Raw genomic sequence first — 27,581 nt, 5'->3', positions numbered from 1 at the left:
GGTGTCATCTCACTGACCCACGTGCACACACGTTCCTCCACCTCTTCTTCCCTCAGTGGAAAATGCGCTATGACCCCACAGTCTTCTCCCCACTTTAAAGAGTTGGCAGATGGTCTGTGATCAAGGTCATATGCCAAGGTGACCAGTAAGGCTCTGCCAAGATTCAAAATCAGGTCTCTGTCCCCACAGCCCACGAGAGCTTCTCTCTAGGAATTCAGACTTGGTCTCTCAACACAGAGGTGTCCTTCCATATGGTTTCTGTCCCCGTTTCCCCCTAGGGCGTGAGCCTGAATCCTTTAAATATGCCAGAATATTTTTTTTTTCTTTCTTCACAATGAAAAGAACTCAAGACTGGGTTTCTTCCATGATCATAAAAATAAAAAGACTCAATGCAAAATAATCAAAATCAGGACACATTTAAAGGGTAAATATGAGCTGGAGAAAAATGATCATGGTCATTTCTACTGCTCTGTTCACCCCTCACCCACAGTATCCTGGCATGGGTATGTCTACCTGCCTCAATGCCCAGATGATTATTACACACTCAACATGCTCCTAAGATTTGACTGATACAGCAGGATCATATTGTAAGTTGTTCTGCAACCAAGTTGTTTCATATAGCCATTTACCACAGTGAGCCACTAACTCAGCCATGTTTGCTTAGCTGGAAATCTCCACTGGTTCTGTGTGCCTGTTTTCGATGCACCTGGCTGTAACTAAGTCTACATAGCGCACCTTCTTGGTGTTATGCTTCTCTGCACTGTGTTTTGGCAGACAGAGCGTCAGGATCAAACACAGGAACTATCACATACTTAGAATTCTATGTTCATCTCGGAAGCTTCAAAGAAAGTATGCCACAAAAGAGTCCCACCCATGATATGAATAACAAATGTTTAAAACAAGTTCTGAAAACATTTGTGGGAGGGAAATCTTCCCCAGTGTACATGAGGGTACAATGTGTTCCCTTGGATTCCTTTAACCAGAACTTTATCACCCATTGTGACCAGCTCCCAATTGCCATATATGAATTCAAGTCACAAACCATCTTCAGGGTCGAAAAAGAAAATTTAAACATGTTTCTTTCTACATGACTTAACTTTAACAACCATTTATGGAAGAACTTTGTCTGTGCAGAACCCAGGGGTGCTCTACCACTGAGCTACACCCCTGCCTTTTTTATTTTTTAGACTGAATCAAAGTTGCCCAGGCTGGCCTTAAGATTATGATCCTCCTACCTCAGCCTTCAAGTCGCTGAGATCATAGGTGTGCACCACCATGCCTGATTTGAGGAACATTTTTCAAGTGACAGAACAGGTAGGATCTACTCACAAACCAACCAGAGATCTTATCTCACTGGCTCCCAGCAGATCAACAGCCAGTCCTCAGCTTCTCATTTATCTTTAACTCTGGCCAGCACTAAAATGTTTCAGGTGGTTGTTTTATTTCTGATTTGCATCAAATGCCTAAATGTGCTAAGACAATGTCTAAAAATCACACCTAAAACAATACCAAGAATTTTAACATAAATAAAAATGGTAAGAAGCTGTGGGAAGTCCATCCAATCACTGGACAACACGTTGCAGGCTAGAAATCCACCCCAGCCAACTCCACCACTAAACTTGTTTGCCTTTGTGAGAAATTACCACTTTTGGGTCTCTGGGACTAGACAAGTCCTTCCTAAATGACACTCAAACTCCTGGCCAATGTACCAGCCACTCCCAGAGGCACCAAGTCCTGATACTTAGAAAGGACCAAGCCCCTTTTTGATTTTTAATTTTTATTTTGAAGTAACTGTAGATTCACACAAAGTTGCAAAGACAATACCAAGGAGTCCCATACACCCCAGCCCACTTTTCCCTAACAGTTATATCATACATAACTACAGGGCAACATCACCTCCAGGAAATCCACTCAAGCACATGTGTGCATGGAACATGACCAGCCCACTACTGTAACTGATGCTCACGATAATCTTTCACCACAGTATGTCTCTTAAGATAGAATACGACCTTAATGATGACAGCAATCAGGCTGTGCCTGTGCGTAAAACAAACCAGGTTAAGGACCCAGGGCACTGTGGCACACTAACGAGGTCTTGTCCCCCTCTGCTCAAACAGGAGGGCTCTTAACCCCCTCAACCCAAAAATGGGCTTTTTTTTTAACAGCATGTTACTAGCCTTAGAAAATAATTCCCCTACATGATTTCAAATTTCTTTTAAAAAGTAATGGAAATGCTTTTTATATTGATTTCATTGGTTACATGTGTCAAAACTGATCAAACTGCATACTTCAAATATGTGCATTTTATTGTACTTCAATTTTATCTCAAAGCTATGGAAAAAAGAAAAAAATGTTACAAAAATATTTTGCATTGTTAAAAATATTATTTTCAAATATATCTATTAAACACTATTTGGAGAAAGTTAAAAAAAAAAAAAAAAAAAGGAAAAGAATTCCCAAACTTGGAACAACTAATTTGCAACCACTTAACAGCACTTAAACTGGTAGATGAGAAACCAAATGGAATTTACCATTCTTAACAGTACATAGCTCTCTACTATGATTATCAGACTAAAATGCCTCTAACTTTAACCTGAGGAGCTCAGGGTGTTGATCAGTTCATTAAATGCAGTCTGCCAATGAGAGGCCTTGGAAATGCCCTGGCATTTGTAAAAGACAGGGTTATGGCTGACACCTACCCTAGGAGGGACCGTCTACCCAGTGCCAGGTGGTGTTCAGACAAAAGAAATGGAGGAGACAGACCAGGTCCTGACCTTCATGGAGGTGACATTTACCATGGGGAGTGGTCCAACCAGTCAGGGACAGTTAATATGATCTCAGGTCACAACGTGTATCGCAAAAAATAAAGCGAGGGCAGGGACGGAGTATGGGAGGTTTTATAGGGGACTCTGAGAAGGCCTTTCTGGAAGGTGACAAACAAGACAAGGCCTGGAGGAGGTGAGGAGCCACACCATTTCCATGAGGGATGGTGCTGGGGCACACAAACCCCAGTGCTGCAGTAACTGGGGGCCTGGGACTCGCTAATTCTGACAGTGGCCTAGGCACGCCTCCAGTACCAAGGTTCAGGAGAAGAGCAAGCCAAGGAAAAACCCCAGGCCAGCCTGAGCTTGTCAGGGAAGCCAGGGAGCTGAGGCTGGCAGGCATCACCAGGCAGCCAGGGCAGGGGTTGAGGCTAGTTCTGGCGAGAAGGATATCCAGTGCGTGACCACATGTGCGGTGTCAGACACACACTGGGGTGGGAATAGCAGATGCCGGCCACTGCAGCCTTCCAGCAGCAGCAGTGGCCAGGGTGGGAGGGCTGGGGTGGTGGCTGGGAGGAGTGAGCAGATACCCACCCACAGGATTCCAGAACGCCTTGCCAACTCCAGCTCCCAGCCCAGAATATGCCTGCTGGCCACCCTGCAGCTTCCTTCAAAAGCATCAGGAAAGAAAGCCAACCATGGAGTAGGTGGCAAGGACCTCACACAGCTCCGGGTGACTGCAATAATTAATGTTTGTGAGTCAAAGCAATCACGTCTGCCCCGATGTCGGAATAAACAACCAGCACCCCCGACAGCACCACTCAACGGGTAATTACGCCAAACAAAACTAACGAACCTGTGAAGTGCACTTGGTAATTCACGGGCATGGAAACATCACAAGACGACACACTTACGGGAATTTTGCTTTCCCAGCCAGACGAACGCACGGCTTGAGAGTGGCTCGGTCTGCTGGGTCGAGTGGGCACTACCTGTCACTACACCCAACCATTAGAAGAACCTGACTGGGGACCAGGCTGCCCAGGGCAATGGGCACTGCCCCAAAACAGGTCTCAACAAAGGGATGGAGGGGCGGCACAAACCACCCGGCTCCATGGTGTTCACAGCCACGCCCGAGATCTCAAGGTCACGATCACTGCTTCCTCCCAACTGCCCATCCCGGTGAGCGTCCTCACTCCAGCTCCAGCCCACCAGCTTCCACCTTTCCGGAGGCTCTGGACCTCCCAAAGCCAGCCCTACGCCGAATACAACGCGTCTCCTTGTCATCAGTGCACACCCTCGAGTGCTCCTCACGGTGACAACACGGCAGCTACCGCTGTCCAGCAGGACGGGCAGGGGGAGGCCAGCAGGCTTTCTCAACACTCGCAGACATAGGTACTATGGGAAGCTCTGCCATTTTCCTGGCAAATGACCAGCCAACAAGTGGCAGAGCTGGAATTTAAACCAGGCAGGTGACTCCAGAGTCCAAAGGAGGCCAGTCCCCTGTGCTGCCTTGGGAAGACAATGAACAGTGTCAGAAGGTTGGGGGAAGAAAGCTCTGCCAGCCACACAGACACACTGGCAGCGAGGAGGCCAGGGTGGGAGGGGAAGGAAAGCCCGCCTTCCTCAGGGCCACCTGGGGACCTGCCCCAGGCTCTGCACTGGATGCACGGTGCTCCAGGCTGGACCCCTCTCCTGCTCCTGCCTGCAGCTGCCAGAGCCGCCCAGATGGCCACCTATCCCAGCTCCCACCCGACTCCACAGGCTCCCCAGCTCCCCAGGGCAGCTCGCAGGCCACCTCCTGGAATCCCTTCCCGCCAATCCACCTCCACCAGGGGGAGTTTGTGGCAGCTCCATCTGTCTCCCACCTCATCAGAGCCTGGACAGTTTTCACTACAGGCCCTACTGTAACACCCTGGCCTATGCTCCTCTGCCACCCCGGCCTGTGCTCCTCTGCCACCCTGGTCTGTGCGACTCTTGAGCAGAGCAGGCTTAGGTCTCTCTACACGGCCTCATAACCATGAGGGACAGTCATTCCTTAGCACCACGGGGACTGAGTCCAGGACTCCAAGCATACCTAAGTCTTGGAAGCCTGAGTGCCTTATAAAAATGGCACAGCATCTGCATGAGCCTATGTACATCCCCATGCACTCAATCATCCCCAGATGACCTAGATGCCAGCCCAATGCAGTCATTTGTTATGCTGTATTGCTTAGGAATAATGATGAGAAAGCAAGTCTACAAATTCCCAACAGACACCTCCACCACAGACCTCTGCAGATGGGTCCTTCTGGATCCACAGGGCCAACCCTATTACCTTTGTCTGCATTGGATTAAGTGAGGAAGAGCAGGTTTAGCACAGTAACAAGCCGCGTCTCCAGAGTGGAATAGGATTTGTATCAGGGCAAAGCAGGGACCTTCCCTATGTGGTCAGAGGGCAGAGCATCCCGCAATCCAATCAACAGAGAAGCATAACCACAAAGCAGATCTCCCACAACCCTGCCCCCTGAGTAACCCAGTCCAGAGCTCTTAGAGATCAGTCACCTGATGGTGGACAGATTAAATAACCCAATGCCTCACGGTCAACTGGAGCCAGGCTGCTGCTGTTGAAGAGGGACTGGCAATATGAAAATAAGAAAACCAAATGTCAATACACTGATGCCAGAGTGGAGTTCACGGGATCACTGTAAGCTCATGAGGACATCTCAAAAGGACACAGCAGGGTTCTCAATTCTAGGACAATCCAGCTTCAAAACGATGATAGTACTTAATTATGGATACTGACTAAAATACATGAATCCATAAACTAATAAATGGAAAGTTTCATGTATATTAGGATATTTATGACTCTAAAACCTCCAAAAACCTCCCCACAAAATACTTCTCACTTGGCAAGGGGAAAAGAGTAGTTTACCAGCAGAGACGGGTGACAGGCGGCACCTTCATCAGAAGGGACCCCTTCAGGGACGGAGCACAGTGAAGCCATGTGCCACCCGCTAGGATGCGCAACACGTACTGCCCTGTGCTACTCCTACCAAAGATGCGCGGCCAAATTCGACCCCAAGGACACAGCCAACGAGCCCGCGGAAGGCACACTGTAAGACAAACGGGCTGCCATCTTCAAAACTGGCCATGTCACGACAGTTGAGGAGAAAAGAACCATCCCAGTCTGAAGAAACGTGACCATTACAGGCACGCCATTGGTCATTCTGGTCTCAACCATTTTGCAGGAGAGGATATTTTGGGGACAACTGGTCAAAGTTGACATGGTAAGGACAAGATGGTAGAAAGTGTCAATGTTCGTTTTCTAATTTTGCCTGTTGTGTTGCGGTTACAAAGGAGAAGGTCTTGCTCACAGGACATACACACACTCAGGAGTAAGCAAATCCAAGGTACACAAGCAGACCGAGGTCCCCCTGCAACCACCTGGGTGGGCCTGGTGCCTGCATCTGAAGAAGCCTCCAGGACACCTGCCCACCAGACTCCATCCCACAGGCACTCGCCCCCATGCCTTCCTGCCACTCCCGGCAGCCACACAAAACCAGACACAGCCCTCGTCACTGTTCGGAAAGTGTTGGTGCCCGGTGCACAGGAAGTCTGCGCGCTCTTCCTTCCTTTCCAATAATTTTGAGTACGACAGGGCTCAAAGGTTGCCGGATGCTCCAATTTCAGGAAATCACGCTCCTCCCTGGCTGCTCTCTGGCTCAAGCTACGGGGCCCCTCGCCGTGCCCACAGTGGGCTGGGCCAGCAGCGAGCTGTGGACAGCTGCTGGCTCCCACGGCTCTCCCCTGCTCCTGTCACCCCAATTCCTTTCATAAACCCCATCTCATTAGCCACCTGGTAGACTCCTCTCAGACTGGCATCCTGTCCCCTGCACTTCAGATGCAGAGCCAGGAAAACAGCCCAACATCTCCAGTAACTCGGGAAAGTAGCTAATTGCAGACGACACGCACTCAAAATAACCTGAGCACAACAGGGAGCCACAGGGTTCCAAACTCAACGTCTGGCATCCTACTTGACTGTCACTTCACTCACCCAGAACTCATAGAAGTTACTTCTTGAGGCACTCACTGATCGAAACGCAGTCGCTTCAACAGTTTGTGCCATTAAAAAGTGCTGGCTTTGAGCCAGACAGGCCTGACGTGCATGCTTACTCTGCTTTGGTGTGACCTTGGAAAAGTGACTTAACCTCTCTGCACCTGTGTATCACTTATGTGAGACACTAAAGCCCCTACTTCAGAAACTAGAGAGACTTTAGATAACTGTGTGTGTGTCTAAGTATAAATATACATAAAGTGCCTGGCATATAGTAAGTATTAAATGTTAGCTGCTATTAATTATCATTGTTATTTGTAAATTGAAAATCAGGGCCCCACTGTCATTATGTTTAAAAATCAAAGTAGTCTGTTTCCTCCTGGGAGCAAGGGCCAGGGAAGAGCATGGAATCATGCTCAAGTCGTTCCCTGGAAGTACTTCCAGGTCAGGCATCAAAACCTGAGTCCTCTTCCCCCAGCCGAGCCCTATGCAGGGCTGAGTGAATCTTGCCTCCTCGGGAATGCTTGTCTGAGTTCCCCAGGCTGCTTCAGGTCCCGCTAGGGATGCAGCATTTCCAAGTTTTACTGGGAGTTGAAGGAGCCTCTCCCTCAACTGGGCTTCCTTGGAAGCTAGTTCTGGAAAGCCCAGGCACCCCAACTGACTCCTCTGTGAGGAGGAAATGCAAACAGAAATCCTTGCTGGGACAATGAAAAGCCAAACAAACACACAAGAATGGACACGGACACACACACACGGCAGAAAAGGCAAGAGGAACAGAGGTGAGAGAGCCAGGTGTTTCCTGATGGGCTCTATGAAGAATACGGAGAAGATGGTGCAGAGGTTCTGAGCCACAGCCCTCCAGGGGCCAGGCAGGTAACACCAAGGAGTCCAGCAGAGCAGCCGGGGGACGTATGGCAGGGGTCCCACCCTGTGAATGGAGATGGACAGCACAGGCACATCCAAAGGTGGCCCCCATGACTCAGCCCCAGGCTGCAGAAGTAGAGCCCTGTGCTGCCAGATCCTCGGCCCTCCAGAGTGGTTGCAACCCAATTTCTCCATGAAGCACCGAGGTCTTTAAGTACAGATTCACCTTTTCTTTGGAGGTGGGGGCCTCTGGGGATTGAAGTCAGCAGTGCTTTACCCCTGAGCCACTTCACAGCACTTCTTATTTTTTATTTTGAGACAGGGTCTCACTAAGTTGCTGAGGCTGTCCTGGAATTTGAGATCCTTCCGTCTCTACCTCCTGAGTCACTGGAAATACAGGTGGCCCACACAGGTGGGCCTGAAATACAGGTGACACCTGACAGATTTGCAATTTTTAAAAACATCTCACGTGCCACATTAAACACATCTGTGAGCCATAGCCTGCCTGGGGCCACCAAATGTCTGCTCTTGAATTTGACCTCTTGGCACTGAGGTTTGCCACCTGTGAGAACAGAAGTCTACTTGGTAGTTAGTGTCCCTTTGTTAGGCCAAGAGGAAATGAGTTCAAAACCCTTGAGATCCTTGAAAAACACATAACCTGAATCAAATCAGGAGGAAACAGCTGACAAACCCAAACTGAGGGATGTCCTAGCAAGCATCTGGCCAAGGAAAGCAAGCAAAGCCAAGGTCGTGAAAGAGAATCTGCGGGAGCATCGCAGATTGAAGGAGGTGAAGGAGAGGACACGCAGCAGTGCGGCTCCCCATCCTGGACCCGTCCTGGGTCCAGCAGAGAACAGCCACACAGGCCTTAGCGGACCCACGGCATGCAATGCATAGCGCTTCCTGCATGTTGCACTCAGACTATAGCCCTGTAAGGAAGAGTCCTTGTTCTTATAAAAACATGCACGTGAGGATTTAGGGGTAAACTGTCATGATGTGTGCCACCAACCCTTAAATGGATCAGTTATTAAACAATTCATGTAGAACAGAGATAAGGACGTACACATTTATCTTAAGTATGGGAAAATGCTAACAATTGGTGAATCGAGTAAAGAATCTTCTGGAGTTTTTTTTTTAAAGATTCTTGTAATTGTTCAACAAATCTTACTTCAAAAAAAATTTTTTTTTTTTTTTTTAACAGAAAGCAACACCTTCAGGAGGAAAACAGCTCCAACCTTGGGGCTGGGGTTATGGCTTGTGTGAGGCACTGGGCTTGATTCTCAGCACCACATAAAAATAAATGAATAAAGTAAAGTTCCCACTGACAACAACAAGAAAAAAGCTCCAACCCGGAAAAAAAATTATAATAATGGCCTAAGGGTTTAAAGAATTAATTAAATAGCTCATAACTGGTACCAGGAAGTTTGCCTGGCAAATGTAAATACCACATAATAAATATCAAATAGTACTTGGTAATACAAGACCCAATTACTACCATCGCACGACGATGCAGTGGTGCCCAGGGTGCACTCCCCTGCTCCTGTGTGACAATTCCAGCAGGGCCACTGAGACAGAACCTAGAAAACACGTTAAGGGGCCTGTGGGAACAAGGAGGTACCATCACTGTGATCATCCCGCAGCCTGTGCAGGAGGAAGGGAAAGGCCTGGAAGGCCCTTTCTTGCAATGAGGCGCCATGTCTACGGATTTTGATCTGCCTGGAGTTGTTACTGAAACAGCATTTGAGGGCAAGACATCCCACATCTGAGCATCAAGGTGAAAACTCAACTTGACTCTAGAACAAGCCACAACGGTCTCATCAAATCTTAGCCTCTTGAGAACACCAGCAGGAAATGTGGACTCTGTGTGTGTACACACACACACACACACACACACACACACACACACACACACACGGGGGTTTGTATGTTGGGGCTTATTTAGGAAGAAAAGTTAAAAGACCAATGTACAAAGTATTAACAGCTAGGAAATCTAGATGAAGAGCTTGGTAGTCAAGTTCATTATCCTAGTCTTACACTTTCCAGGTTCAAAAGTTCCAAGATTAACAAGTCAGGGAATTTTAAAAAACTAAGAAATGTTTGATGAATAAATCAATCCCCATGCAGTTCTCAGTGACATTTCCGTGTCGCACTGAGGGTGAGCAGAAGCAGCTGCTCAGGCTGGAGGGCTGCACTGGGGCTGAAGGAACCCGTCTTGATCCCCCATGGACCATGGGCAGTGCCAGGCTGGGCACTCTGCTCTGAACCAACACTGAGGACCATGACCGCCTCATGCTGTGGGGCGAACTGAGCTCTCATCCTCCGTCATCGACGGGCCTCTTCCCTGCGGCCTGTTCGCTTTCAGTCTCACGCTCACTGGTGGCGTCCTTCCTTTGAGCTTTGTCCAGTGGATTCTGATTAACAAGGGATTATTAGAATTATTTTAAGTGCCTATTTAGAAAGGGATTCTGGGAAGATGGCAGTGACCGCAACACAATTTTTTAATCTCCCTAAATCCCCACATTCAAAGAAGACCAACTAGACAGCAAAACCAAAAGCCCGTGGACAGCAGTGATAACAAAGCTGGGTGGCAAGGTACCTGGCAAACCCCGGACACCAGCAGGTGGGCAGACCAACAGCCAGGAGGCACATAGGGTGGCCATGCGGAGGGAGCCTGAAGGCATCTGTGGAGGCCAAGAAGAGGAGCACCAAGTCTCCTGCCGGCAGCTTGACAGCGACCACAGCTCAGGTGACTTTTCTGTTCCCAGAGGCTGAGGAGCACAGGGCACTGGGGCCAAGTCTTGAGTGGCCTCCACTCACTCAAAACTGGTCTGCGGGACTGTCCTCCAGGCCAGGGCTCCACACTGCACAAGCACAGAGCAGCAGAGATGCTGGAAACAAGGGGACAGAAGACCCAGCGAACAGGTCAGGAGCAGCAAAGCCAGAGTTGTCAGGAAGCAATCTGTGATGCTGCTCAGCACACTGGAAAACCACAGAAGAGGGCGCTCTGGCCCCGCACCCATAAACACCTCCCCTCCCAAGGTGTCTCACCTGACTACATGTGAAGAAGAGCAACAGGGAACACCCAGGTAAAGGCAGAGAAAAACAAGTCCTCAGTGATGAAGACTTTCCAGAAATGCCCATGCAAGCCTCGATTTCCAAACAAGCTGGAAGACGAAGCAGAAGCAATACAAGAGCAGAAAGACCAGCACATCCCACAATCAGAAAGACTCAGGAGTTTCCGAACTCAGGAAACTAAATGAAATGCTTCAGAAATGCAGACCAACTAGAATGAATGCCTAGGAGGTAGAAAGAAGGGAAAGAAAAAAAAGGGAAAAGAAAGGGATTAAAAAAAGAAGATTTGAGGGAAAGTGGCACACATTGAAGATGGCAACCAAAAGAAAACAGAAGCCCCTGGGGAGGAACACCCAACACTCAGACCTGAGTCAAAGAGCTTTATGGGAACGAAGGGTTGTTGCAGGAGCAGCACCTCTGAGTGACTGACAGACCTGGAGTGAAAGCACTCGACTCTAAAGGAAGAGGACTCCTTGGGCAACTGCCTTCTAGGGAGGGGAAATCAGATGACTGCCCAGCATGGACAGCAACGTCCAAGACAGTGTAGTAACACGCTGAAGATACTCAAGAAAATGGGATCCAAGATTGAGATCCGCAAGATTGATTCTGAAGTGTACGGCAACGAGGAATGGCGTGTAGAACACTGTTCCCACCAGGCCTCCCTGCAGGATCCAGAGTAAGCTCGAGATAACCAAAATGACCAGCAAGAGGGCAACAGGGACTGGGGAAGCCTAGGTGTGAGCCCATGGGACTCGGTGTAAACCAGGATGCAAAGTCCAAGAGTGAAGGACACACTGTGCTCAGGGAAAGTAGACCTAGGATATTTCTCAAGAATGAAAGAAAAGAGGGCAAATACAATGCAGAAACTTATCCATTCTTAGCAATTATATTGCAGTAGTAACACTGTTATTCTGAGACACACACATTTATTGTAAAAACAAAATACCTCATGATTACATACTGAAATTTCCTATTCAAATTCACTATTACTGGGTTATTTATTCAATCTCTTTTATATGACATTTGTATGCTCTTTTCTCCTCATACAAAGCATCCCAAGGATACGCAGGTGGTAGAATTAGAATATACGTAATAACTCATTTGCTTTATACCAAATATATACAGTCTCAGAAGAATGATCTCACGATTAGCATAGGAAGTCCACATGTCCACCTAGCCAAATATGCTCCGTCCAAATTTCACGTGTGCACTTGAGACAGACGCACTTTATAAACTATCTGATCCCTGGGGTGCTATTTCAGGGTCCACAATGCCTTTGCACGTAAGGAAGAGGGTGAAGGAAAGACACCACGCATGCTTCAGAGGGTCCCGTTTTGACTCATCTCTTCTCCAAAACAAAATCACAAAATGGCCTGTTTTAAAGTCACCTCCTGATTGTCTGAGGTTCCATGCCTTTTGTTCAGGAGGTTTGGAACTTGGCTGATGATGAAAGCCAGGCTGGTCCGCAGAAGCTGTGGGTGTCGGGTGGCTGCCCTGAGGCCTGTGTCCCATGGGACTGAATATCACTCCCTGGTGAGCGTGGCTCAGGCCTCCCCTCTCTTCCCACTGCCGGGATTCCCCTGGCTCACCCACACCGGTGTCCTCCCCACCACAGCTTGTAGACGGTGCAGACCAAGAGGAATGTGCTCGGTAGCAGAACCTGCTCCCCCCGCCGCCCCATTACCAGGTGGACTCGTTCTCAGAGGGTCCCTGCCCATCTCACCCTCTTTGGTTTACAGCATCTCTAACCTCCAGCCAGGCATTTCCTGCCCCTGGTTCCCTCCCCCACATCCAGTGAATGCTGATCAAATGAGAACCAGAACAACATGCAGTTGACATCAGCATCCTCCCAAACAGCTAGGATACAGACGTCTAAGACAGGGTACCTGTCAGCACCAGGGGGGTCGTTCAACAGCTCCAGAAGAGCCAGATGAGAGCGAGGGGACCACGGCATGACCAAGCCTGGGCATCCTGACTAGGATGAGAGCACCACCCAAGGCAGAGACCTTCACCTATAAAGCTACTGCGTCCCAGGGTCGGAACCTTCACCGCGGACAGCAGGCACTCAGCTGTACCCACTGCTCGGATGCAGGAATGTCATGTATCCGTGAAGAACCAGCTGGAGAGTTCGTTCATTCACTGGACTGAAACTATAAAGCAATGAACACCTCAAGCACTCGCCACCAATGAACTGCATACTCGAGTTGGCTAAATTATAAGATATAGAAATCCGATCTCAATAAAGCTATTTTGAAAAAAGTAAGTGAGCATCTACGCTAACCAGGCAGTGATGAGGGCTGAGAATGTGAGACACCATGACCAGCAAGGCCGGCTTCAAACCTCCACACTGGGGGAAAGACCCCGGAACAGCCTAGGCACATCTGGATTAAATTAGAGCCATAATCCTGTCGCTGACAACTGCACAGAAGATGCCCCACCCCCACGTTACAGCTGAGCAAACTGAGGTTGTCCACAGGTGAGCCCTTAGCCATCAGCCCAAACAGGGACAGAGCAGAAGAAATCCCAAGCAGCCTGCCCCAGGTCAGTTGGCACATCTCCCCCCACACCACAAAGTCCCAGTCACAAACCCTGGGGAGCCAGGGCCTCGGGACAAAGGAGTGGCTGAAAGTAAGTGAAGACAACATTTGACAGCAAGACTCAAACACCGCCCATCCCTCTCCTGACTCACACTATAAAAACATGTGGACGTTTAATACATGATATCTGGAACATACACGATCCCCATTTTACAAAACAGGGAAGTGGGGCATGCGAAGGTTACCAGCTTATCTGAAGACCTGAGTTGTCAATGGTAGGCTGGGATCTGAGCCCGCACCCATTAGAAGCTGCAAGAGAAGACACGTCACCACCAACCCCTCAAGTCTCCTGTGTGGCCACAAGACATCACATCCTGCGGGGCTGGAATTCGGACACTTGTTTCCCGTTATTCTGGAGGTCCAATACCAAGGTATCAGCTGGCTAGGTTCCTCCTGAGCCACCCTCCTCAACATGAGGACACTGTCCTTGTGTGACCTTCTCTCTGCAAGCGTGAGCCCCAATGAGGTCTTCTCTTCTTATAATGACACCAGTACACTTGGGTTAGGCCCCCCGGTATGGCCTCAATTAAATTTAGTCACCTGCTATTAGGCCCTATCCCCATTATAATTACATTGGGAGTTAAGGCTTCAACATATGGATTTTGGGGGACATAATTCAGTTCATAACAAAGAGTGACCCATTTCTGACAGCAGACCAGCACCTGCTATAAACTTAAGAAAGAATCAGTAAAAGGCAACCTGGTCATACATTAGAAATAACGTAGATAATCCGTGGATGCCAACCCTAAAAAGGAATAATCCCCAAATAATTGTTCCCTAACCAATCTCCCTTTGGAGTCACCTAAGCAGTAAATGAAATGTAATTAAAATCTGTTAGACTTCTCAGGAGAGGACACTAAGCTATTTACTAACCCTCTACCTCAGGGCCAAGAGAATTGGGTTTTCTTAAATATTAACAATATAATAGAACCATTCCCCCACTCCAAAATCCCAAGAGCAAAACCACCAAACAAAATCTCCTTAAATATGCTGCTTTTTGGGGAGCGGGGGACACTCAGTCACTCCACACAAAACGCAGCAGATTCGGTTTTTGGGTCATTCTGTAACCTCCTAATCTTTTTATTACACATTATTATGAAGCACCAACAGTGTTATCATGTGGAAAATAAACTTATTCCTTCGGTTTTTTAAATGAGCTCTGAAGCTTCTTTTGTGCTGGCCCCACGCTCCTGTTGGCAAAAGCCGGGCGCAGCAGCTATCTGCCAGCGCCAACTCCTCTTGCAACCCAGCCTGGGTCCAGAGGAGCCGAGGCCACTGCAGAGCTGGCCAAACCCAGCAGCGAATTCCCCGCCTCCCATCTGCCCAGAGCCGACGCTGGCAGCAACAGCTGGGTTCCACTCCTTTCCCTTTGGGTCAAGTCAAGGCTGAACAATCTAAGAGGTCTTCATTTCCTGCCCTTGCTTTCCGCAGTCAGCGGTCACAAGGCGACTGCAGCCACTTGCTCTCCTGGTGGCTTTCACGCCACTCCCCCACCCACCTGAGAAGTCCTAGCAGCTCCAGAGAAAAGGGGTGCTCTGCGCCTCAAGGACGCCATAGGGGTGGCTGTGCATTGCCAGTGGTGCTCCAGGGAAGACTGCTGACCTGCTCGGTGGAGTCGGGGGTGGGGGGTGAGGGGGAGCGAGCAAGACCCTGACCTTGCCAATAACAACTTTGAGGAAGTCAGACTCGATTTTGTGAAATCACTAAGAAGCAGAGGGGCTGCATACCCACCAAAAGTCAGGGACCAAGATACATTCAGTTTTGGGGTTTTGGTTCTGGGGACTGAACTAGGGCACCTTTTCACTGAGCTACACCTGAACCCTTCTTTTTTATTTTGAGACAACGTCTCACTAAGTTGCCAAGGTTGGTCTCAAATTTGTGATATTCCTGCCTCAGCCTCCCAAGTAGCTGGGATTACAGATGTGCACCACCATGCGCGGCATGAATTATACTTCCAACCCTCCACCCAAATAAGAAAAAGGAGGACTGAACCCAGGGCCCCCCGTGCCAAGCAAGCGTTCTACTTCTGTGCTACATCCCCATACCTACATGCAGTTTTATGGAAACCTCTATGCAGGGCCCTCAGAGGTTGGGACAAAGTCCCACTTTCCCTCCTCATGCGGACACCCAGGGCATCTGACCCTGGCTGGTCCATCCCTCGGGAACTGAGGACAGAGCCAGTGAGGGGCCTCTAGGGAAGAAGGGTGGTGCTTATTTATCTGAACTCCTGGCTCTGCAAGGTTAAGTCTGGCTGCTGAAGGCCTTGGCTGCCACATCTGGGAGACACTGGCCTGGGCATGCCATCCACAGCAATGACTCAGAGACCCACAACTATTTTCATTCTGGATCCAGATCTTTCTGAAGCCTCCACCAGTCTCTCAGACATCTTAGTTATAGGAACCAATTGGTTCCTTGTTTTTTATTTTGTCTTTTTATTTTATATAAATAACTGGAACTAGGATTTTTTAAATTTGCAACCCAAAAAGTCCTCAGGCATACTGTTCCCTCTACAGTCCCCATTCCCAGGGAGGACGGCCACCCAACAGTGCAGCTACAATCTGCACTAGCTGCCCTCCACTTCAGGGCCCCGGAGCCTAACTGCAGTCAGAGCAGGGCAGCAAGCACCCTCCCTGGGCCACCTGTTTGGAATAGCACAGGCTCACGACAAGAATTCTGCTACTTCAAAAGCCCACACTCCCATAACACAACGTTAAAAGCAGACTGGCTGCTCAAGGTGACCACAAGAGCAGAATAACTGAACACTTTCCCTCCTTTAAAAAAAGTCCCGCCTTTCCAGAAAGGCTCAGGCAAGTTACAGCAGACATCAGAGCCAGGTTCAACTGAACTGAGTGCACTTGGCACATGGAGATGACCTGGGCAGTTTTCTGCAAGTCCCAATTAGTGACAGGAATAATACGGTTTTGTTTTATGTACCAGAGACTGAGCCCAGGGGCACTTAACCACTCAGTCATAACCCCAGCCCTTTTTATTTATTTGTATTTTTAAATTTTGAAAGGGTCTCACGAAGTTTCTTAGAGTCTCACTAAATTGAGCTGGCTCTGAACTTGTGATCCTCCTGTCTCAGCCTCTTGAGCTGCTCAGATTACAGGTGTGCACCACTGCGCCCAGCAGGAAAAATATAATTTTGTAGGAATGCCTCAACTTCTCAAAGAGCCTGTGTCATTCAGGGAGAAATCTCGGTGCTGTCCCAGAGCCTGCCAGGAGCTCCAGAATCCCAGACCATAAAGAGGCACCCTAGTCCAGGAGAAAGGTCGCCCTGAGTGCTCCTCCATGCTGCAAAGTGATCTGAGATACAAAAGCCACATAGCTTCTCCAAGAACCTCCAAATGCCATCTGTGATTCTTCTGCTGGGCTCCAGAGCCATCAATAAATCCTACTATACTGCCATCTAACCAGAGATCAATGCCTCCAGGATGTCTCGAAGGTGCCGCAAACAGAAGAGCACCCTGCTGGCGCCACCATCCAGTCCCTAAACCAGAGTCCGGACCTCCACAGCTCAGCAATCCCAAGCACATTGCGAGCAGTGCCTCTGTCCTGTGGCCTGAGCGGCACTCACTCCCTGAGGTGCATGCCCACACCCACGTGAGCATGCATCTGCATCTGTGCACACCTGTACACAGGCATACTCCGATGCCCTCTCCCTTCCATGTAACTCCTACTCATCCTCTAAGGCTCCAGTAAGACGTCACCCCTTCTCAGACCGTTCCTGAGCCCCAAGGTTATCATGAGTCTGCATTTGCTTGGATCAGCTGCTCTAGTTTGCATGTGGCTTGTCCCTCAAGGATTCATGTGCTGGGAGTTTGCTCCAGTGGGGATATTAAGAGGCAGGGCCTGATGCGAAGTCCTCAGGTTACTGGAAGGTGCCCTGGGAAGGGACTGAGACAGTTTGCAAGGGACCCTGAGTGAGGTCCCATAAGCCCAACCCCAAATGGCTCTTGGATGGGACCTCTCCCGCTCACACTTTCTCCTGCCACGATACCATCATGCATGACAAAAGCCCCACTGGAGCTGAGCCAAGCTTGCACCATGTCCATGCACCTCTAGAACTGTGAGCTAAATAATCCTCTTTTCTTCTAGAAGCTTCTCAAACTCAGGTTTCATTTTAGTAACAAAAACCAGAACAATACCCAGCCATAGGGCAGACGACACCCAGGCACCCCGGAGGTGCTTGCGCCAGAGCCGGCAGTAGGCTCTCATCTCCTCGCCAACTCTGATGACACTGGTGACTGCAGGGGCAAGGCCTCCCCAGCACAGAGCAGCAGCAGGGCTGGCTTTGCCCTGGGCCTCGCTCCAGCACTCTCACCATTGCAAATGCCACAACACGTTCCCAATCCCCCACTCACATGCTCGTGCGTCCAATTCCCCAAGGGCTCTATCGCTGGCCTCTCCTACCACATGCTCACCACGGTCCCTGCACTGCAGGGGCTGGGCACCAGCTGCTCCCACCATCTAGAGGAGGGCTTCTCAAGGTAGCGGGTGGAACTGCAACCCCAGGGGACGCTAGGCAATGTCCAGAGACATTTTTGATTGTCATAACAGGAGGACAGGTCACTTCTGGCCTCTGTCACAAGAATTATGCACCCCTAAGTGTGACCAGTGCCGAGTAAGAACCCCAACTCCACTGCGAGCTTTACAGGGAGAGCGCCTGTTCACCTCCTTCAGTAGCCCCAGCACCATCATCTACCAAGGACTGAAGAGTCCTCCTAAGCATCTGCACACCCTCCCGCTCACTCACCACGTCCACGCAGACCTGCCCAAGAGCAGATCTCAGGCAGTGAGGGCAGAGCCCTGGCCTAGTCCAAGACTCCCAGCCCAGGTCTCCCCAGCCTGTGTCCAGCAAGAAGACCCCCCAAGCCTTCTCGGGATCATTTCTGGGAAGAAACCCCACAAAAGAAATCCAAGTTCCTGCCCAGATAGGTGCATTCTGGTCTGACTATCAGAGCCTCAGGGCCCTCGTGGAGCCTGGGCACAGGTCAGGTGGCCTCACTTGCACAGTGAGCCGTGAGGCACTGCCCTGCCGAAGCAGCAGCAGGCACCCTCTGTAATGGGGGCTCCACCACAATGGGGTCGACATCCTTGAAACCTCTCACCGATCTAACTTCTAAGAACGACAGCTTTGTGGAGATACAATTCACAGCCCATTTGCCCACTTCCGAGGTGGAGGGTGGGGTTGGGGACACTGCGCTCTTGCTGCAGAGCACCCGTGTGTTTACTGAAGTAGCATGTGGTCACTGCTCCCCCCAGCATATGCTGGCTCACTACCCCTTCCCAGAGCCTGGCACGCTCACCAACTCTGGGCTTGCTTTTCCTCAGTCAGTGGAGGACAGGGGCCAAGAGCCTGGGCCCTAGAGCAGAGATCAGCAAGCTCCTCTGGTAAAGAGACAGATGGTCTCTGTCCCACCTACTCAACACTCCTGCTGCAGAGTGGAAGTCACCACGGACAGCTCCTAAACGAACAGGTGCCACTGTGTGCTAAGAGAGCTTTGCCTACAAAACCAAATGAGGCCCGGCAGGCCAGAGTTTGCCAACCGTAGATCTAGGAACACTGAATTTCAACTCTTCATCCACTCGCCTGCTGTTTCCTTGAGCAAGTGGTGACTTGCCATCTTTGTGCCGCAGTCCTCTCATCTGTAAAGAGATGCCAATACTAGTATCTACCTTACTGGGCTCTAGGGAGCTTAATGCTCCCCAAATGCCAGAGACACAGCAAGCACTCAAGAAGTGTGTGGAAGTAATGACGGCACTTCCCAACCATAGGCTGTGGGTGGTGGCTGTCACGATGGTGTTGAGGGGGTAGGTGACAATGGGGCAGGGAGCCAATCCTGACAAAAGGCAACCAGGTGAACCGAAGCAAGGAATGAGAGATTTGGAGAACTCTACCTGGGCCCAGAGGCTCATGACATCTGGTGCCTGGACAGTCTGCAGGGTCAGACAGATGGACCCAGTGTCACCTGCAAATGACCCATCTGTGTCCCCAACAGCCCAGACAACGACCAGGGGGTGACTCCCACTGTGGGCCAGACAACCAGGTGGAACAGTCACAGGCCACTGGAATCATACTTCTCAAGAGGCAGGAAGACGAGGAAAAACCACATGGTCTCTCCATTTCCCAAGGGGACAGTGACCTCTCCAGCTAGAAGCAGTCAGGAAGGCAGCCTTCCAGCTCAGTCAGCAAGGCCAAGCCCTCATCACAGGACCCCCATCAAGTAAAAATCCCTTTGGATACAAGAGAGATACGCATGGTGCTAACGAGCAGGGTGAGGAGTGGCCACGGGGCGCCCAATCTGCCGCCCCCTCGACCGCTGACCCCACACGAGGAGAGCCACGTGGTGGCCCAAAGGCAACACCAGGACAGAAGCATCTTCATTTTCATAGTGAGGCTTGAGCTTTGTTCTGCTAAATGAACTTCCAATGTTAGCTACACCTACTAAATTCATAGCATAGATATTTCCTATCTCCCTTCACTGGATCTATTCTAAAAATGCACGCATTAGTGGGCTAATTAAGAGCACAAAGGGCAACTCTCCTAGGTGGGTGAAGTTCCAGGAACAAGAAGATTTTGAGTGAGGACTGCACAATTTCTAGGAATTTGGGATCAACAAACCTGGGAGACAGCACGGCTCGGGAAGCGACAGGTGGGAGTGGAGGTGTGAGGAGCACGAGGCTTCTAGATTGGAGTGACAGTCTCCCCATCCTCCTCTTTACCTCATTTTCTTTTATTCTATCCTACTTCACTAAGTTGGACAGTGGATTCTCTGGAACAGTTTAATAAAAGAACACTATATTTTCCTTATTTTAAAAACCCATACACACCAAACTCAAATGCTTGAAGCTCTTGGTGGCAGTTGCCAAACACACACACACACACACACACAGCCTCCAAGGCAGGAAGGGCTACCAGCGTCTTGGATTTTTCAGGAGCTGTGTCTATATAACAATTTGTCCTCTTCTTGGTCTCCAACAGAGTGACTACCTGAAAAGCAGGTGGGGAAAAGTTGGGACAATGAGAAGATCCAGTGACATGATCAGCCCTGACCAAACTGAGTGTCACATTCCTCTGCCCCTCTACCTGGAGGTTCCACCATCCACGTCCTCCACTCTGGCCAGCTCCTCTGCGCGCTGAGCCCCTCCCCATGCTCACCTGGCGGGCTGCTCCAGCTCCCGAGCAGCTGTCCTGTCTGCTCCTCTCTGCAGCCCAGGGCGTTGCTCAATGACTCATCCACAAAAGATGACCAATAAATGTTCATTTCACCAATAAATTAAGACATCTACTTTGGTGATCCTCCAACACATTTTTAATCAAGACACCTGTCTCTAATACTAATAACGATGATGACGATGAAGATAGTAATAAGTCATCCCTTAGTAACCACAGGGAATTGTTTTCAGAACCCCACTGATACCAAAATATACAGATGCTCAAGTTCATTATAAAAAACAGCATAAGATTTGCATATACCTGTGCACATCCTCCTGTGGTTTTAAATCATCTCTAGACTACTTATAATAACTAACGTGATGTAAATGTTATGTAAATAGCTGCTGCACTGTATTGTTTAGGGAATAATGCCAAGAAAAAAATCTCTGTGTGTTCAATACAGGCACAATTTTTTTTCCAAATATTCACTCTACAGTTGGTTGAATCTGCTGATGTGGAACCCACGGATGAGGCAGCCGTAGTATTAATAATACAGGTACTAAACCATCACCACTGCTAAGCACTGTGATCAGCACTTCATCCCACCCGCTGACGACCTTCTAGCCCTTACAGGAAGAAGGTCGTCCTACTAGAGAGGAGAGAACGGTCCCAGGGAGCCTGAAGTGGAACCAACCGGTCGATTCTGGCCGACCAGGCTCTAAGAGCCCAACCCTCAGCATCCCTAAGCCAGGCTTGTGCATCAAGCTTTCCACCATGTCCTGTGGCACCTGTGCTCACAGTTTTCAATTCACCCACTGTTTTACATCACCTTGTCCTAAGCAATCAAATCTGAAAGTCAGACAAACCCAACTATGGAGCTAGCGGGGTGGCTCAGTGGTGGAGCAGCTGCCAGGCACTCATGAGGGCCTGGGCTCCATCCCCAGTCCAGCAAAAAAGAACCACTATGGAAGAAAAGAACGTTAGACTGCATAGCAAGAAAAACCCTCTCATTTTCCCAAACGTGGGAGCAGGGCCCGAAATCCGCAGCACCCCCGCTGGCTGGCTTGTGCACAACCTAACTTGCAGACTCGGAGAACACTTACTGAATCCAACCAGTACACCAGGGCGGAGCACCTGCGAGGAGGGATGTACGGGATATGCAACCACAACAGCTGCCGTTTCTGCTCTGGAGAAGAACGTGGCTCCACACCAGCTTCTCCCTGCACATTCATTTGGAGCTGACCTGTCCACCCACCTCCCCTCCAGGAATGGGTACGTAATTCAGAGCTGGCAGGTTAGGATGTGGTTCTCCCCAGCTCTTAGGGAGCGACTCAGGGATGGGCACACATTTGGGCCCAAGCTAAGTCAATAAGAGGCGAGCCTCAGAGTTTGAGAGCCGAGAAAATCCATCTTTCCTCTGGACATAGAAAAATGAAGACAGGAGATCTGGTGTCCTCAGCCATCTCAGTCCTGCCAGCAGAAAGGAAGAAGACCCACGCAGGGGGGAACAGAGATGGACCCCGACGCCTGCCAAGTCTGAAGCAGGCTCTGTGTAGGTCATGCCTGCCCATCAGCCCCTTCCCATTTCAGCCAGTTTACATTCGACTTTCTGATGCTTACCGACAAGAGCCCTGGAGAACATGCTGCCCCTCCAAAAGAGGATCAAGAAGTATTTTTAATACTGGAATGACAGAAAATAGACCTACAGAAATAGGCTTACAAAAAAATGCTCAGCCAAGTAAGCATTTAGAAACGAAGAATCTACACTTGGCTGCACACATCCTCATCCTCTTTACTAAGGCATGTGTAAGTTGACCGAGACAAAACCTGACAAGCAAGTCATCTTTCCATGCCACTAAACCCTGAGCCACTTGACAAGCCACAGACGTGGCACTTACTAACTAAGTGCCACACTGCAACGCGGACAAAGGTGTTTGCGGATAGACTGTCGCTCACGCTGCTCTGCACCTCACAACAAGTGCCTGGGAGAAGCACATCTGCAAGGGAGACTGGGCGACGGCGACTCCACAGCACCAACACAGGCTGCTCTGCTTTGCACTTCCAAGGAAAAGCATCCATTTTCCATGAAAGAAGTTGATGTGTCTCCAAAAGTCCCGAGAAGTGCTCCTGCTGTTCCTTAAAAGGCTGAACGTGACAAATGCTTGATTCATGCCTATAATGGCAACGCGAATCCAAGAGCCGCGGGAGAAGCGAGTCAAGAAAGAATGAATGAACCACCCATATGTGTCTCGCTGCCCAGAAGAAAATCCAACTTTAAAAACAAGCCAAGCGTCAGACCGACTCCACACATGGCTTTCGATTGCCAGCCCATTTCAAAGTGAGAAGTTAAAAACTACTCTCCACCAAGAAAGAACACTCCCGGCAGCATGAGATCAGCCCCAGGTTGTAGCACTGGGCGGGAAGGAAAAACGGAGCCGCTGTACTCCCCAAACCAACAGCCTCCCTGTTCCAGGGCCCCCCAGGGATGGTGGAAATCCCTGCTCCATGACTCTTCACTCCTGCATGTCCCTTAAACTGGCCCAGTCAGTCTCTTACTCACCAAAACAACATGATAAACTGCCAACTGTTTCCCAAACTCTGGGGGCCTCAGTGGCCTAACTTTGCACCTCCCTCCCCAGGGCACAGGTCCCCAAACGCGACCACCTGGGTGCCTTCACATGTGCCTTCCTTCTGCCTGGAAGGGTCTTCCCCAAAACTTGAGAGAGCTGATTGTTCTCCTCCCTCCAACCAGTATTCTGTGCTCACCTCCCAGAAAAACACCCCCCCCTCCCAGTGAGGAGGGCAGCCCTCCCACCAGCAGACACTCCCAGGGTCCCGTCAGCGTCCCCTCACCAGGACTCTCCTTGGTAAGCAACACCTGGACCTTGCTCTTCCATTGCTTGTTACCGTCTCTGAATCTCCTCCCCACCTACCCCACCAGAAAGTCTCTACCTGGACACAGCCTCTCCTCACCCACACCTGCTTCCGCTCTGCACCAGGAAACAATCCTGCCACCCGTAAGTCGGAAACAAAATCTGCATCAGCTCATCACTCATTCTCACAGACGGTCCAAGGCAGGAACAGGCCTGGCCATGAGTGAACACCAGGTTCCGCTTCAACACACACATCCGCCCAAGACCCCAGCCCAAAACCTGCTCCGTTGCCAGAAGGTCAACAGTGCCCTGCCTCCTGCTGTTACCCCGGCCCAGCCTCCACATACCCTCCGCTACAACACTTAGCCCCTTGTGACCTCTGCAATTCAGCATCCTCGGTGGCACTTCTCTACCCGCACGACAATGACCCCACGCATGCAGGACTCTGATCTGGCCTCCATTCGGCCAAGCTGGCCTCCTGCCACCCTCAACAGGCTACGTTGCAGAGTCTAGTCCTTCAGATGTGCCACCCATCCATCTGCTCAGGCCCTGATCACCCTTCAGGAGGCTGTTCCAGGCCTCCTCCCATGGAGGCTAGTATCTGACTTCCTAGCAGGGTGAGCCCATCCCCTTGGGAGCCACCTCAGCCAGCCAACACACGAACACATCCCACCTGCCCTCCCAGGCCCCGGGGCTACCATCTGAACCATTTCACCATCGTAGCCACTGTCCAGCAGCGACCAACACAGGACAGTCATTCCCAAGTGCAAGCGCCCAGGGAACATTCACAAAAAGCCCCCTCAGGGTCAGGAGCCATTCGACCTGCAAGTGAACAGGACAATGAGGGCCCAGGGCTTGTGAGCTTTTGGACCACGTTGAGGGTAGCATGCTAAGCTCCACGGGTCAAATCCAGCCTGCTGCATTTCTGTTCTTTGGTGACTTTACTGAGATACAATTTACCCATCTCAAATTTCTGCCATTTTTCTAAGTCAGGTTTTGGAGGAACACAGATGGCCCATGCAGTGGGTGTGTCCCGTGACTGCTTTTTTGCTCCAAAAGGAGACTTCAGTAGTTGGGACAGGAACCATTTGGATTGCAAAGCTGAAAATAGTTACAGAAAATGCTTGCCGACCACTGGTCCACTCAGGAGGGTAGAGATGCCCTGGTCAAGCCCAGGCAGCCAACCAAGCAAATGATCATTTCAGAGGGTCAAAGTGCTGTAAGAAAGTAAGACATGGTGCCAGGACTAAGTGGGGGGCAGGACAAGGCCCCTCTGAAGCAGGCACAGCTGTGCTGAGCTTGGGTGACGTAAGCAGGAGCCAACCACGCCAAGACCTGGGAAAGCGTGCAGGAAGGGGACGACCCAGGGTGAAGTCGCCACGGTGGATCAAGCCCCGCAGGATGGCAAGGGAATTCACAGAGGCCAAGGGAAGAGAAACCACTGGGGGGCTGGCAATATGGGAAGCCCCTAGCCGTGTATTCTGCCAGGCCTTCAGGGATACGGGGAGGCAGAAGGTCCTGGACTCAGTGTGACACACTCAGTAACAAAAGAACTGTGGCCTCCAGCACAGGAGCATAGTCATTGCCAACCCAAGGCCTGGCCAGGAGGGAGCTGCAAGAATAAAGGCCCCAACCTAGACTTCCTCCTGCCAGGGCCTCCCAATGACCAAATGGGAGTCAACCCGAAGCTGGAGGTAGGAGGGCCCAGCGAAGACGACCATCAAGCCGCAGCTGCAGGCACAGAGCAAGGCGGCAAGGGAGGAGGGCGGAAGTGAGTCTGGAGGGAGAGTGCAGTCAGGCAGCCCCTCTGTAATCTGAAGGTCAGGAAGGAGTCCATGTGGCTTCCAGGTTAACGCATGGAGCTGAGGCTGCAGCTCTGCAACAGAGCATCTGCCTAGCATGCAGGAGGCCCTGGGTGCCATCCCCAGACTGCAAAACCAAAGCAAAGCCAGGGTAATGACGCCAACCTCGTGGAATGGTGTGAGTGCCAGATACACAGGCTCCTCGGGTGGAAGTATTGTGCAAGTGAGAGATGGCAATCATCATGGTACCTGTCAGAAACAGGTGTGCTCTGTGATCAGCTGCAACACAGCAGCATTCCCCAGAGCACAGGAGAGCGGGGAGAGGAGGATCTGCCCATCCCAAAATCCCATGCCTGCGAACCGTGCCTGCACAGGGTCACGAAGGCAATCCAGATCCTGGTACTGGATGGCCAAGAGGCGTCTCCTTTGACATTGGTGTCATAATGCCACCAAGAAATGGGAAGCAGCACTAACACTCCATCACGTGACTTTGATAAGTGCTCATTAAACGATAGTTAATAATATTTGATTTTATTTTGGCAAAACCTGCATGGGCTTTTTTCCATGTTTTCTGAGTTATGGTTGACAACACTCATGTGCACGACCCAGCAGTCGTAGCACATTCACAAGGATGTACGACCATCACCACTAATTCTAGAACATTTTCATCACCCCAAAACGAAGCCCTGTATCCATCAGCAGTCATGCCAACTGCTCCCACCCCATCCTCAGCTCCTGGCAAACACTCATCTATTTCTGTCTCTACAAATTTGCACACTGTGGACATGTCATATGAACAGAATCACAGAGCACCGTGTTATTTTTCAAGGCTTTGTTCAAGACCAGTTTTCTGGCTGTGACCTTTCAAAGTCAGTCGGCAGAGTGCGTAAGCCCCTGGTCACGTAACCAAGGAGGCAGACGCACGGGGCTCAAAGAGCCCGAGTCCAAATCAAAATGAAGCAGCCAGGCTATTATGTCCTGACGTTAAAATCTAACATTTATTCCAACAATGGCCACCCGCAGCATGAGGGCAGTGGCGTGGGCCAGGGAGGAGAGGAGTCCTCAGGGTCAGCAGAACTGGCCCTGGGCAAGCTGTGGACATCCAGCCCAAAGCCCGGGCCTGGCTGTCATCAGCACCATGCTCTTCCCGGCTGTGCTAAAGCTCATTCCCACTTGGCCCGAGTTGCTGGTTTGAGATGCTGGACTACCCTGCCCTTTCTACAATGGAACTGCCTCAGGGTTCCAAAGAGAAAGAAGGGGTAAAAAGAATGTGTCACTGGCGCCCACGTCTGACCCACGGGGCTGCTCAAACACCGACTGCAGTGACAGATCACTAACAGCAGGGGGCAGAGGCAGCAGCACAGGACGCGTCCTTTCTATCCTTCCCCTAAGGGCTCAACAGGCGCACAAGCCTGGCACGCACAAGGTGGGCGCTCCCCCAGTTCCAGCGAGGACACCGTTCCCCTCCTCCTCAGGTGAGGTTAAGCAAATGTGGCCACAAGACCTAGAATCTAACCAACTTTTTTGGTGAAACTTCAGCTCCATCTTTTAAAGAGAAAATTTTAATCCAAGATATCTAATGCCAAGGCCGGGCAAAGAAAATGGCGGGACTTGTCCAAATCCTCTAGTATCTGCTCAACCCTGCGATCTGTGATGACTACATATTAGTCTTTGGGAGAAGGAGCCGACACACAGAGCGTGCCGCCATCTTCTCTGGAAGAAGGCGGGTGGGGAAGATGGCCAACTCCCTGCGGCTCCCAGCACGACCCGCCTGCAACCGGAGATCAGGCAGGGGGTTAACTTGGCTGGGAACCTGCACACACCTGTAGAGGTGCCAGCTTTGCTGGGAACCAAAGCAACCCTCTGTGAGACTGGTGTCCTCAGCAGGGGTCACCTGGCACCCTCATTCAGGCTAATTACTGAAATCACCACGGGGGATGCGCTTTCTACCAACACCTACACCGTGTCAAGTCCAGAGCCTTCCTGACAGGGTTGCCCATACCCACAGGCAGGAGCGCTGCAGACCGCGTTCTCCACTCTGCCCCATGCTCAGCGGTAGCACAAGCCACAGGCCAAGATTCTCCTTCTAGTCGGGATCAAGACAGCAGCAGGGGAAGGGCAACAGAGGTCGACCCTCAGCAGCCAATCCCTGAGCAAAGGGCTCTATGCACTCCCTCCCCAGGCCCAGTTTACAAGGGAGCTAAGTGTCAAGGAGCCCAAGGTCACAGAGGAGGCGAGGGAACGGGCTCCCACCAGGCTGCCGACTCGAGTGCGCTTGGCACATTTTGTCCACTGTGCTGCGCTGCCCTCGGGCCCAGCCCTATTTGAGAGAAGGAGCCACCAAGAAAACAGGCCACAGGCATGAGAAGGCTGGGGCAGGGCCACCAGGGGCGGCAACTGTGGCATGATGACAACGCTC

At 50.6% G+C, this 27,581-nt stretch overlaps 1 protein-coding gene across 6 annotated transcripts in view; it reads right to left on the bottom strand.

Annotated features, from left to right (window-relative positions):
* SNX29 (sorting nexin 29) overlaps positions 1-27,581 on the bottom strand; it is a 389,392-nt gene that overhangs the window by 232,522 nt on the left and 129,289 nt on the right. The gene's annotated exons all lie outside the window — the stretch shown is intronic.

Source organism: Sciurus vulgaris, assembly GCF_902686455.1.
Source record: "Sciurus vulgaris genome assembly, chromosome: 18".
NCBI classification, from domain to species: domain Eukaryota; kingdom Metazoa; phylum Chordata; class Mammalia; order Rodentia; family Sciuridae; genus Sciurus; species Sciurus vulgaris.
This window is presented reverse-complemented; position numbering and strand designations above follow the sequence as displayed.